The sequence below is a fragment of the Pseudophryne corroboree genome, chromosome 9 (genome assembly GCF_028390025.1).
Source record: "Pseudophryne corroboree isolate aPseCor3 chromosome 9, aPseCor3.hap2, whole genome shotgun sequence".
Classification (NCBI taxonomy): domain Eukaryota; kingdom Metazoa; phylum Chordata; class Amphibia; order Anura; family Myobatrachidae; genus Pseudophryne; species Pseudophryne corroboree.
In genome coordinates, this window is record NC_086452.1 from 312,123,441 (window position 1) to 312,134,185 (window position 10,745).

A 10,745-nucleotide genomic window follows, 5' to 3' on the forward strand; every position below is an offset into this window, starting at 1 on the left:
TTGTCAGTAATGTGTAACACATCCCTAACAGCCCCAATCATGAGTTGCACCCCTCTTGCCAGGGAAGCGTCACCCCCCTGCATATCCGCATCACTGTCTGCCGTGTCAGAGTCGGTGTCCGTGTCGACTTGCATAATCTAAACAAGAGCACGCTTCTTTGGGCATACACCAGGGGAATTTGAGGCAGTGGGGACAGAACCAGACAAAACCTCTACAGATTGTTTTAAAACCTGTGATTCAGTCTCATAATGTGCAATTCTAGTAGAAATCTGGGATATCATTCCCTTAATAGAAGCCACCCACTGGGGCTCGGATTCAGAAGGCTGAGACAAAATATTACATTCCTGCGTACATGGAATGGATTCCTCTGGAGAAGATACATATTCTGCTGCACAAGACAGAGTCCCTGGACATGGTTATGTGAGAAATGAGCATACACACACACACACACACACACACACACACAGGGAATTGTCAGACACAGTTTCCCCCCGAGAACCTTCAGAGAAACACTGAGCTTGGAGCCAGCACACACAGCGCCCCAGTAGACAGTTATAGAATAACTGCCTGGCACTGACTGTGTATCCGTAATAGAATTACAGTTAATATACAGCCTCCCCCCCCCTTCTACCACCCCCTGGTACCGCACAGGATATCTGGAGTCGTGAAGGGTCAGCGCTCCCTGTCAGCGTCTCAGCGTGTGGATCTGCAGGGAGAAAATGGCGCCGGTGAGCTGCTGGGTCCGCTCTGAGGAGAAGCTCCGCCCCCTGAACATGGTGCGTCTTCCCCCACAATATATATACTGGCCTGGGGAAATATTGCTAGCAGTGTAACCGAAGCCCCTGATAGCCGGAGTGACCGGTGGAAAGGGTATCGCGCCGCATTTGTACCGCTGAGCCTTCCGGAGCGCAGTGTCAGTACTACGCTCCAAACCTTGTAGCCGCCAAACACACCGGCTCCCCGCTTGTCGGGTCACCGGAGACACACCACCGCGATCTTCTGGCTCTGTTAGGGGGGGGGGGCGCCATACTGCGGGAGTGAGCGGTAGCCTCGGGGGCTAGCGATCATCACCCTCAGGAGCTCAGTGTCCTGTCAGCGGAGATAGTGGCCATTAACCTCAGAGGGTTGGACACTACTCCCCCACTAAGTCCCACGAAGTAAGTAGGCTGTTGCCAGCAGCCTCCCTATGCCTAAATAGTCTTAAAAAAAATAAAACCAAAAGAAGTTCTAGGAGCTCCCCTAGCTGTGACCGGCTCCTCCGGGCACATTTTCTAAACTGAGTCTGGTAGGAGGGGCATAGAGGGAGGAGCCAGCCCACACTATTAAAGTTATAAAGTGCCCATGGCTCCTGGTGGACCCGTCTATACGCCATGGTAATAATTTGGACCCCAGCATCCTCTAGGACGTAAGAGAAAGATTCATGTGTCTTAGTCGATTCAAATTGTAATACAGGTTGAGTATCCCATATCCAAATATTCAGAAATACGGAATTTTTTGAGTGAGACTGAGATAGTGAAACCTTTGTTTTCTGATGGCTCAATGTACACAAACTTTGTTTAATACACAAAGTTATTAAAGATATTGTATTACATGATCTTCAGGCTGTGTGTATTAAGTGTATATGAAACATAAATGAATTGTGTGAATGTAAACACACTTTTTTCAATACACAAAGTTATTAAAAATATTGGCTAAAATGACCTTCTGGCTGTGTGTATAAGGTGCATATGAAACATAAATGCATTCTGTGATTAGACTTGGGTCCCATCGCCAGGATATCTCATTATGGTATGCAATTATTCCAAAATACGGAAAAATCCAATATCCAAAATACTTCTGGTCCCAAGCATTTTGGATAAGGGCTACTCAACCTGTACCTTTTTAATGTCATGTGTTTTGCTGAACTGGCAAGATCCACAGTAGTAAAAGGATATTTGTGGAACGCACTGGCACTAAAACCTTAAGAATGACCCCTCAAGTCAATGGAAGTCAGTGAGTCCACTATTAAGGAATACTAGTGAAATCTATTACAAGAATGAAAGTGCATTTATTTACACAGATACAAACAAACTCACATTAATAAAAACACAGAATATTCATCAATACAAATGAGGACGTGGCAGGTGGAACTGTTCAGAATAAAGTGACTTGTGCAATAAATTATAGGGAGATCTCTCACCATATATCAGCCCTGTGGTGGGCTAGCTTTTTGTGTAAGCAAATTGGAACCAAGGCTGATTAGCCTGGCACCACCGCAGCAAGTATTAAACAGCATACAAGTCCTTCCACTCGTGTCAATGCTCCCCGTCCAGCAAATCCTCTGTCAGGTGGGAGGACATGAATGCCCTCTGTTCATGAACAGGTGGGAGGACATGAATATTTGGAGCGGGCATGACCAGGTTTGCCCCAAGTTATGCTAATCTGTTCATGAGTAGGTGGGAGGATATGAATATTTGGTGCGGGCATGACTTTGGGACAAACCTGGTGCTCTGGCGACGTTACATAGACGATGTGATATTTGTGTGGCAGGGGGGGGGGGGGGCAGACAAAAGACTACTGGAATTTCTCAGTTACATCAACTCCAATAACAACAGTCTGGTGTTCACAACAGCCTATAGTCAGAATTCAGTTATTTTTTTTAGATATAACTGTATATATTGAAGGACAGTCATTATGCACCAAAACCTATCAGAAAAGCGTAGACGTTAACAGCTAAATCCTCAACACAAGTGGACACCATCCCAATTGATTGCGGAATATACCATTAGGGCAGTTTAAGAGAATTAGGGGTAATTGCACAAAATTAGAAGATTTTGAGACACAAGCAAGAAGAATGAAACAACAGTTCATAGACAAAGGTTATAAGGAAGAGAATTTAGTGAGAGATCTACAAGAAACCATCAAAACAGAGAGACTTTATTGGTCTACAGAGATAAAAAGAAACAGATCGAAGAATACAAAACGATATTTCTAAAGCAATATAGCAGTGACAATAGGAAACTTGAAAAGATATTAGGTAATCACTGGCATATCCTCCTAGAAGATGAAGTGTTAGCGGATATACTGCCAGATAAGCCGAAAGTAGTGTACAAAAAAGCACCAGATCTAAAGTCTAAATTGACACACAGCCATTTAGGTAAAAATTAAACAGTACAAAATACTCTATTGGGTCAAAAACTCAGCAAAGGTTTCTACTACTGTGGATCATGCCAGTTCTGCAAAACACAAGACATAACCACAAAAAAGGTATTACAATTTGAATCGACTAGGACACATGAAATTTATAGGATTCAGGAACATATTACTTGTCAAACTAAAGTAGTTTATTTAGTAGAATGCCCATGTCATTTACAATATGTGGGAAGAACGGTGAGACCTCTAAAAATGAGGATAGTTGAGCATATGAGGAACATAAGAAAAGGTTTAGAGACACATAACCTCTCAAGTCATCTTAAAGAGAAACACGGCCAGAATCCAGCTGGCATTAAATTTCTAGGGATTAAAACACTATAACAGAATTGGAGGGGAGGAGATTTCCAGAAAAGAATAAATAGGGAGGAGTTAAAGTGTATCTTCACATTAAAGACACTGAGACCACATGGCTTAAACGTAGATAATGAAGTGAGAGCAGTGATAACAGGTTAAAAGGATCCATCAATTTTGAAAACTAATCAGCATTATTAAGGATAATATTTATATATATATATATAGATAGATATATATAGCTATATATATATATATATATATATATATATATATATAGAAACAAGGATTAATACTGCGCCACATGTGATATAAATCAGATATGTTTGTGTGAATAAATGGCAATACAATGTGACACTCCCCTGTGTTACTGATGGGGCGTCAGCTGGGTTCCTCAATATAAACAGGTGTGGTAATTCCCTGAAAAAAATGCAATGGAATAGGGGGGGGGGGTGTCGAAGTCAGAAAAATGTCTCCATGCACGATGCCATATTTGCACCGCACACTGGTCCGTGCTGCGCATGCGTACGCTCTCCCGTGGAAGCGCATACCCGCAATAGCGTGCACTCGCACGCGCAGTATGCGCATTTACGGTAGAGTTTATGTGATCGTAGCGTGCGACTCATTCGTTACAAAAGTTCACAATTAATGTAGTTTATAGATCATGTTCCCCTCAATAGTTTCTGTAAGTTTGGTTTAGATAGAATGTCCCTGAGCGGAGGAATCCCTCTTTGTATTGCACGAAGGGTCTAACAGGAGTCATACAGCAGTGTTTGATACCCATCGGAAGAGTATTTAATTAGCAATATTCCGGTGTTGGTTTGGAGCGTATTAATCGCTCGTGCGAATAGTTATGAACATAAGAAGTTTATGTCCATTTCTATTATTTACCCATACTCAGGTATGCGGCGGGAAACCCAGTTTCCCACCCACCTGAGCCGTTTAAACTCAGCACAGCCCACCTGTATGAATCAACCTATGACCTTTGGTTACAGTACAGGGCCGAATTCCTGTGTCCAATAAACTGAAGGATTGTAGGACCAGGAGATTGCATTGTGTGTGGGGCATAAATAGGCAGGCCGACCACATCCAGCTCTCACTCTCTCATCAACGGTTATCTGCTGATAATCGGGAGCTGGATATCGAGGCGCAGGCGATCATACCCTTTGTGCGTAAGTTCTCTCCGTAATCATTGTCTTTCTGTGAGCCAATTCCTCTCTCTCCCTCTGTGTCTATTTCTCTCTCTCTATTTTCTCTTTTCTCTCGTAACTCCCCTAGACTAAACTTTATAGTATTGTATTGTATTGTGTTAGGCCAGGATAGTATTGTAGTTTATCCCTTAGTTAGGTGTTTGGTTAGGAAGTCTTTGTTATATTGTAGTGTATCATTTGTACTGTGTTACTCTTTTACAAGTATACTAGATATAATACAGATAATAGGCTTCGGAACCCTAAAACAGTATCTGTGTATTTACTATAGTGTTAAGTGTTCACTTGAGCGTCGGTGACGCTCAAACAGCTTTGTAGGTAGTCAGGCTACACAAAGTTGCATTTACACCCTGTACTCACATTAAAGGTATTCTGTGTGTTTCGTCGGTATAAGGTTTAATATCAAGGTATAGTGTTGTGAGCGTCTGCACCGCTGGTGACCTCCTCGTGGTCTCTAGCGTATGCTACGTTACAGCGAATCTTTCCCCTAGACATAACCAATAACGTGTCCTGTGATCACTGGGCCGTGAGCGAACGTGACGCTTGAGCGTCTCGCCTACGGCTGAGCGATCGTTACGCAAATAGCGTATCATTACGGTATTTCTTAACTAAACAGCGTACAGTGTTCTTAGCTTCATAAGGGTTGTTTACACGACAAGGAATTTAGCATTGTCAATTGCGGGCTCGCCCGGTCCTTTTCACATCTGCACTAGGTAGATCAGCAGACTTTATCCCCCAGCAAAAGGGTGGGAGGTTGTCTCACAGTTGCTGACGGGATAAGCGTCTGCTTCGCTTAGGTAAAGAGTGCTGAAGGAACCCGGTAACCGGAAGTAAGAACAAAACGCTTGTGTCTTTTAAAACTGTTTATTTTTCTTTTGTCTTGCGTACGCACGCATATACCTGCATTTCTTTCCACTTGTATATTTCATTTTTCGTATATCACTATTCCTGTTTGCCAATTTTATAGTTGATAGAAAGTGCAAAAAGAGATTTGCTGTTATTTAATAGTAAAAGTAATAATTAAAGTATAGAACACGGTTTTGTCTTAGAGACGAGGCAGCCAGTGTGCAGTGTGGATTGCGGTGGATGATCAGGGATCATCTACATTGATAAATATTGTGTTACGGTGGATCCTCTGCATTGCGTACACGTGTCGCTAACAAAGACTAGCGTACGCAATCCGAAAGGCAGACGCACGCAGCGTACATTACGCAACGTAGCGTCTGGTTACGTCCACGTAGCTCAAGTTGTGATAAAGTGGATTTTAGCGCAAAGCGATAATTAGCGCAAAGGCGATAAGTAACGCACAGCGGTAGATAACGTGACGCGGTAAATAACGCAAATCAATTTTTGGAAAACCCGAAATTTAGTTTAACAGATCCTGCTCCTAATTAGTAACACACTTGGGCTGAAGACAAATTTCTGCGCAGAAATAGAGGTAGAAACAAAAGTGTACATGTGTTGAGTGAGTGTGTTTATACAATTTTAAAGGGGGAACCAAAAGGAAAGCCGAGTACTCGTCAAGGAACATACGTGTAAGTGACATATACGGTGGCTAGGGAGGCATCTCTGGTTAAATAAATATTTGAGCATTAGAGTATAGCGGACCATAAGGTGTAACAAGACCAGGAGGTCATAAGGTAACAAGACCAGGAGGTCATAAGGTAACAAGACCAGGAGGTCATAAGGTAAAAAGGTCCGCTATAAAAGTCCAGTGGCACAACGCCTGGGGTGTTGGTGCAGAACCCATATAGGCCATTAAGCTCTGGCTGAAGGAATTCGCAGCCGAAATTTTCGATTCCACTGGTCGCTCCGCACATAAGATTAGTTGCTTATGTGCTGAACGATTGTACCGCACGTAATTGTGTGCATTAGTAAACCTGACCGGTACTATTTGTGTACGAAGGTCATAAACGCTATTTGTACATTCTGACGTGATTTGTGTAATTTTTTATTTTTGGAAGGGAAGTTCGCTGGTCACTCAGGAACTATCTAACAACCCCAACGTTTACTGGAAAGAGTAAGTGTCCTGCGGGTATCCCTCATATGTTCCAGTAAACTGAAGGTTCCATAGGGGCCCTGTATCGAGTACGCCAGCACCATATCGGTGTGATCAGGTCGTATTGGTCGAGGTGGGCGAGTGAGTGGGGTACTCGGTAAACCGCCACCGCCGGCCTACTGTGGAGTAATTTGGTTGTCTGTAAAGGCTTGCTGAAAACCTTGATACAGAAAATCCAAGGAGGACTAAGCAACACCTACAGACGATGGGGGCCAGTTGCTCAGGTAGGGGGCGATCAACCCAGGTTCAGGTTGATTCGGAGAACCGACCAGTTGGGTCGGCAAGATACATTATGTGTGAAAAATACGGTAGTCACACAGAGGTTTTATGTGATGAATGGGAACGAATGACTGTACAAGACAGGGACAAATTCCCAAGAATAGGTAGTTTCAGCCCGGAAGTGTTACAAAATTTAAGGAGGAGGATATGTCTCGTAAAACCAACAAAGAGACGAATTCAGCATTATGATTATTTACAGTTGTGGCACCAGGAAGGTGAGATACAGAGAGGTTTGGCTCTGGCGGCAGGATCTGGGGCAGTAAGGAAACTGATAGCCACAGCTCCTCCTCCACCATATATATCAGGAGAGAAGTTGATTACGGAGAAAGACGCACTGGGTTGTAAAACTAAAACTCTTAGTAACCATGTTAATGTTAATGATGTTAACCAAATAACCCATGCAAGTATTAACCCGTGCAAGTTGTACCCTGTTTTGAACCTTCCCCAGGAGTGTGATCAAGAAGACGATCCATCAACAATTTCAGCTCTCTCTCTTGCAGCCACCATTTCAGAGACTACAGTAGGCACATCAACAGCCACGAGATTAGTGAAGGCCCCTAGCGGAGGGATAGGTGAGGTCGTGTCATCAGGTAAGTACGGCACCATGCATTACACTGAAACACTTACACCCCAAGCTGTAGAATCTACACAGAGTGAAGTTATAAGAGTTAATCCAGTTAAGGTGATAGTAGTTCCCAATGGGAAAACAGATGCATCAGGAGTCACACCCATCAGGAACATCGCCATGTATTGCCCGTTCACTAGAATGGAATTAAGGACCATAGTGTCTGAATTCCCAGACCCCAGAAAGGATTTAGTGGCAAGCCAAAAATATATCAGGGATCTAGGAAACACTTTAGAGCCCAATAATAAGGATTGGCAGGTAGTGCTAAGAGCTTGCTTACCCCCCAGTGTCGACCCAGTTAAATTCTTGGCTGATTGTGGACTAGACAAAGAGGTACCACTTACAGATGTGTACGACCAGGATAATGTAAAAAGGATAAATTTGCAGCTAAAAGAATATTTCCCAGCCGTTGCTAAATGGAATAAACTATTCTCCATTAAACAAAAGGAGTCTGAAACGGCAGCAGAATATTTCCACCGGGCATTATCAGAAATGGCAAAATACACTGGTATAGAAGACATAAAGACCAACCCAAACCATCGAGAAGTAGCAGTATCTGTACTGATGGATGGTTTGAAAGAAACATTAAAGGCTAGGGTACAGACCACGCAGCCATGCTGGCGAGGTCTGTCAGTGTCCACTTTGAGAGAGGCTGCTGTTGATCACGACAAAAACATCACTAGGCACAGGGAGTCGCAAAGTGATAAGTTGATGTCCGTAAGTATACAGGCGCTGACCACAAGGCAGCCTGCGTATGTACCACCGAATCCTGTGGGTAAGGCAAGTGGAATAACATGTTTTTCTTGTAACAGACCAGGACATTTTGCACGAGAATGTAGATCAAAGAATGTACAAAGATCTTTTCAACCCCCCAGACAACAACACCACACACGACATTGGGAGCAGGGTCCACAGAGGCGGAGTTTTGAGCCACATACAGGGGAAACAAAAAGATACCCCCCGAACAGAGATTGGCACGCCTCTGGTAGTTCCCAGCTAACTCCCCCACAAGTAGTTGCTGCCACTGGGATTCAGGGAGGTCACCATACCCAATAGGGGTGTGGCCATACCTGTAATCTGCAACCAGTTAAATTGATTGCCAGTCTTGGAAGCGAACCAGAGATTGCAATCAATGTAGCTGGTAAAACTTTAAATTTTCTTGTAGACACAGGGGCGGCCAAGTCAGTGATAAATTCGACAGTGGGCATGAGAACCACTGGTAGGACAGTTCCAGCCATGGGAGTAACAGGAGTAGTCCAGCATTACCCTGTTGGCAAACCAGCAGAGATTACAATAGGACCTTTGCATACCAAGCATTCCTTTTTGCTGGCTGCATCGGCACCTACCAATCTCCTGGGAAGAGACTTACTATGCAAAATGGGTTGCGTCATTTATTGTACTCCTGAAGGTGTATTCTTGGACATACCTGAGAATCACGCTCAAGAAGTACGAGATATGTTAGACTCCCCATCAAAATTAATGTCACATTCCATTATGACAAATAGGAATCCATCCCAGGTAGAAGAGATGACATCTCAGATACCAGATTCACTTTGGACAAAAGATGGACAGGACACTGGATTAATGGCAAACGTAGCTCCAGTAGTAGTACAAGTAAAAGATGGTAGGATAGCTCCAAAAATCCCACAGTATCCTCTGAAGCCAGAGGTGGAGTTAGGAGTTTTTCCCGTAATAGAGCGCTTGCTACAACAGGGCATTCTAGTAAGAACATCCAGCACAGCAAATAGTCCCATCTTCCCTGTTAAAAAGAGTAAGGGGAGGGGTTACAGGCTAGTGCAGGATCTAAGGGGGATTAACAAAATAGTTGAGAGTCAATTCCCTGTAGTGCCTAATCCAGCTGTCATCCTAATGCAAATTCCTCCCACTGCCAAATTTTTCACTGTCATTGACCTCTGCTCCGCTTTCTTTTCGGTACCTCTGCACCCTGACAGCCAATATTTGTTTGCATTTACATACAGAGGAGTCCAATACACGTGGACTCGATTACCCCAAGGTTTCATAGATAGTCCAAGTATATTTTCTCAGGCTTTGCATGATTGTTTACAGTCTTTCCAACCGGAAAGTGGATCAGTGTTGATACAGTATGTGGATGATCTACTACTGTGTTCTGATTCATTGGAGGCATCCCTGAAAGATACGAAACAGCTCCTGTTTCATCTTTCAGACACAGGTCACAAGGTCTCCAAAGACAAGTTGCAATTATGCCAAGCTAAGGTAAAATATTTGGGACACTGTCTAACACAAGGACTGAGACACCTGACCGCTGATAGAATCCAAGCCATTAGAGACATGACACTACCACAAACCCAGCAACAGATCAGAACGTTTTTAGGAATGTGTGGGTATTGCCGTAATTGGATCCCAGGGTTTTCCATATTGGCACTACCTCTGCAGGAAATGGTCTCCTCAAACAAACCTGATCGGATTTCGCATACAGACGAATCTGAAACGGCATTTGAGAGACTCAAACAGTGTCTAACACAGGCACCTGCACTAGGTATGCCAGACTATGGGAAACCCTTTGAACTATACGGAACAGAAAGTGCTGGGTGCGCAGCAGGTGTACTAACACAAAAACACGGTGACGCCAGCAGGCCAGTTGCATACTACAGCGCTCAGCTAGATACGGTAGCGCGGTCCCTCCCCACATGCTTGCGTAGCGTTGCGGCGATAGCATTGCTAGTGACGAAAAGCGAAGATGTCGTGCTAGGCCACAACCTCACAATCCATACACCACATGCAGTATCTGCCTTATTAAATTCTGCCCAAACCAGACATGTCTCATCAGCAAGGTTTACGAGATGGGAATTGGCATTAATGGCCCCAGTAAACATCACCATAAGGAGATGCAGCGCATTAAACCCTGCAACATTTCTCCCAGGTGTGCCTGGACAGGCACAAAGGGTGGGAGGTGAGAGTGATGGGGAAGGAGGATTTTATACAAAGGAGGATGCACATGATTGTATGGAATATTTGACCCAAAATTTTACCGCAAGGCCTGACATCAGTGACAATCCACTAGAAGATGCAGAACTCACGTTCTACACGGACGGTAGTTGTCACAGACAGT